Source organism: Arachis duranensis, chromosome 6, assembly GCF_000817695.3.
Source record: "Arachis duranensis cultivar V14167 chromosome 6, aradu.V14167.gnm2.J7QH, whole genome shotgun sequence".
Taxonomy (NCBI): Eukaryota; Viridiplantae; Streptophyta; class Magnoliopsida; order Fabales; family Fabaceae; genus Arachis; species Arachis duranensis.
Genome location: NC_029777.3, coordinates 102,221,161 through 102,225,587, shown reverse-complemented (window position 1 = coordinate 102,225,587; position 4,427 = coordinate 102,221,161).

Below are 4,427 nucleotides of genomic sequence, written 5' to 3'. Positions count from 1 at the left end.
CAATGAGCTTTGAAACGACGAGGATGACTTTCTAGACCAGAAAGAGGGTACTCATCCATAATAAATTGATATGGTCCAAACTTTATGTATGCTCTACGGATTTCATCTTGTTGATTGATAGGATAATTCCAAATTTGTGGACGCTTTCCGGGATCACGCATCAATGTATCAATATTAACTTGATCTATTTCAGTCCTTGCTATTTTGGAAGCAGGGGTTGAATATCTTGCTCAACAAGTTGTGTCACAGGTTGTTCAATAATATTTTGAACATTACTCAAAGAATCTGAAGCTGAATTTTGTTCATCATATATTCTCTCTTTTCTCTTGAAAAATGAGTGAATTGTTTTCATCTTTGACATTTTTAACTTAACTTGAACTATCTAACAAAAAAAACAAAAATAATTGCATATATATTATTTTCTTAAAAAAAATATTAAACCTATTGAGTAATAACAAATAATTTTAGAAACACAAATATATAATAACCAAAAATAAAGTTATTGATTTACCTGATTATTTTTTGTTCCAAGTCTCACAAAAAAATAATTCTATTGAGTTTTGTCCTCACTTCAATCTTTGAACACTGTCCATTATAAAAATAAATAAATTAATTATTTTAAATAAATAATATAAATAATACTTGACATTGTATTAACTTAAAAAAAATTGAAATATACCTCTTTGAATCTTTGTTGTGTATTCAATGGTTAATATTTTGTTGTTCACTTCTCTTCAATGGTTTTTCTTCATATGTCTTGTTTTGGTATGGAAAGAAAATTAAAATGAGAAGAGTAGAAGACCAAAAGTTTGGGAATCACTAAAAGAGAGAGAAAAGTGACGCTATGCCTATGATAGTTTGAAATAAATATTTGAAAAATGTACTAGGGTTACTTTAATTAATAGTATGGGCTTGGGCTAGTATAATAGAACCATTTTTATTAATTATTAGAATGGGCTATTTGTTAACAAGAGCAACAATAATTCAAATATCTAATACATAGTGCAGTTTTTAATTATTTTAATTTATAAAATTTTGTAACTTATATTTTTTTCAATATTATATATAAAAATAAATTTAATATTATTAATTATTACTATTTACTATTTTTTTTAAATTTTGGGGGGACCATGGCCACCTTAGGCCCCCCCGTAGATCCGCCACTGATTGTATGAGAAACTGTTTGGCAAAAAGGCTTATTACACTAGTTTTCGGACTTTCGATTGCTTATGTTTTCCACACTTGCAGCTCTATAACAAGCATAAATTGGAATTTTGGTCTTTTTCTTGTGTCTTTTTGGGATACAACAGCTCCTATAAAGGTTATAAGTGTCTTACCGAGCAGGAAAAATAGATAATCTCAAGGAATATTATTTTTAATGAGCACCTGTTTGCATTCAAAGACAACAATTTTGCTGCATTTCTTAGCGAACAATCTGATCTGACACCAACCATTCCAGCTAGTACTCCAATCATCCCTATCCTCAGAAGATCATCTCCCCCTTTCGTGTTGCCTTCCCAGCCAACTTCCTCCTACTTACATCAATTGTCAAATTCCCAAGCTCTCCCTTCTGTACCCACATTGTTGCCCTCTCTTCCTCCTACTTTCTCACAACAGCCATCTTCTTTACCTCCCACACTATCTTTTTCTCTATTTTCACCCTCAAACACACCTATTCATATTCCCATTTTTGATCTAGAAATTGTCTTACCTGATTTTCTATAAACCCAACCACCTACTTTAAACATACATCCCATGATTATCCAGGGCAAAGCTGGCAGTGTAAGACCACGACCCTTTTTGCCAGCAATTGAGCCGAGATCAGTAAAGGATGCACTGCAAAGTCTGTAATGAAAATTGGCTATGGATGCATAATACCATGCTCTCATGTAAAACCAGACCTAGAAATTGGTTCCCCTACCTCAAGGACGGGAGGATATTGGTAGCAAGTAGGTTTTTCGGGTTAAATACAATTCAGATGGCACCCTACCAAAGTATAAAGTGAGGTTGGTGGCTCATGGCTTCTCACAACGACTAGGGTTTGATTTTACTGAGACCTACAATCCCGTAGTAAAGCTTACTTTGATAAGGGTTGTGCTCACTATTGCGTTATCAAAGGCATGGACCATCAAGTAGCTTGATGTTAATAATGTCTTCCTTCATGGGGATTTGGTTGAAGATGTAAACATGAAGCAGTTTTAGGATTATGAAATTGGAGATGGCAGTTTAGTATGCAAGCTCACCAAAGCCTTGTATGGCCTCAAACAAGCACCAAGGGCTTGGTATTACAAACTGTCTACAACATTCCAGCATCTTAGATTCATTGCTATTAAGTCTGATGTGTCAGTCTTTACTTGGTCCAGGCACGACTCAACCGTAGTGGTGCTCATGTATGTCGATGACATTATCATCATAGGCAACTCGGATAAATTATTGGTGAAATTATTCAACAGCTCAACACCAAATATGCATTAAAGGACATGGGTGCCTTAAACTACATTCTTGATATTCAGGTGACCAGGACAGACAGTGGTGGTATTTTCTTGTCCCAAGAGAGGTATACTAATGACTTATTGAAGAAAGTTGAGATGCAAGACTACAGGCCATGCATCACTCCCCTACCATCATCAATTAAGTTCTCTGCTTTTGGAGGATCTGCCTTCAATAACCCTATGCTCTATCGATCCGTTGTGGGTAATTTGTAATACCTTACAGTGACCAGGCCTGAGTTAGCCTATTGTGTGAGTAAAATCTCACAATTTATGCACCACCCACTCAATGAACACTAGAGACTTTTGAAACGCATTTCGCATTATGTCTGTGGTACCTCTACCTTTGCTTTGTTGTTGCAACCAACAAATATCACCACTATGGCAGCATACAGTGACTCTGACTGGGGAGGTGATTCGGATGATTGAAATTCTTCTAGGGTTTTTTGTGTGTTTCTTGAGAAGAACCTGGTGTCATGGTGCTCAAAGAAGCAAGGGGAAGTGGTTAGGTCAAGCACCGAGACTGATATCAGGCTACGACAGATTTAGTGGCTGAGTTAATCTGGATTAAGAACTAGATGACTGATGAGTTGCAAATAGCACTTCCAACTCCTCCCTCTATATATTGTGATCATTTTAGTGCTGTACTCTTAGTAGCCAATCCCATTTTGCACTCAAAGTCCAAACACTTTGAAACTGATCTTCACTTCATGTGACTTTGTGACAAAAAGGATCATTGATGTAAGCCATGTGCTCGGGACAGTTCAGGTTGCGGACATCTTAATCAAAGTTCTACCTAGGATTGCCTTTTTGCACTTTAGAGAGAAACTGATGGTTGATGATCTACGCAATTATACCAGACTTAGAGGATATGGATCGGATGAGGATGTCAAAGGGCAGAAGAGTATAGAGATTAATGAAAAAACTGGCAAGTAGGGACTATGACAGTGTTTCAAGTTGTAGCTCCCTTTTTATACAAAGTCAGAAGAATCTGAAACACCTAAGAAGATTTGAACATAGAGATCATGATAGTGTATTAGTTGTGATAGTAGTCTAATAGAATTAGTTTATTAGAAGAGTATGGTTCTCAAAGTGCTACCTGATAATGTGCTCAACCATATATGTATACTGCAGATACTCAACTGCTATAACTCATTCTGTGTATGTGTGCGCGCGCGCGTGTGTGTGTCCCTTTCTCTCTCTCTCTTTCTCTTTGTGTGTGTAAAGCTCTATTCTGCCTTTGCACTTGAGGGCCAATCTCCCTCTAGCCTGAGAAAACCTTTACACAAGTTAATTGTTCTTTTTTCTTTGACAGATAGTCAGAACTGTATCTGGATTCGAATCTTACTAAGAGGTCTATTGGAGATTAGAAATCGCTAAGCAAAAAGCAAGATGTTTTTTTTTGTTCTTTTCAAACGATCAGAAAATAAAAAAAATAGTTAATATATTTAAGATAATTATGTATTTATAAAATACTATCTCAATTCATTCTATTTTATCAAATTTGAAATGTGATATGATTTCAAAGAATGAACTATGTGTATAATATTAATGTAAGTTATCCTAGAAAAATGATGAGCCATGAGAGCATATAATATTATTCTGGTCTCCTAAATATATGTGACACCGTCATTAATTTAAAGTGTGATTATAATATGATCAAATAATGAATGTGAAAAACTATTTCAATTTAGTATATATTGCAGTGAAATATTAAATTAATAAATCATATCACGGATATATATGAATAAATTAAAATAAAATTTTTATATAAATTATTAAGGATAAGTTATTAAAACGGTCTCTTATTTTTTAAAATGCTAATAAAAATATTCTTCACTTTTGATAAAGATAAAAATATTCTTAAAATATTATAAAATACAAAAAAAATATTTTTATTATAAATGACAAATGACTTTTGTATTTAACAAATTATTT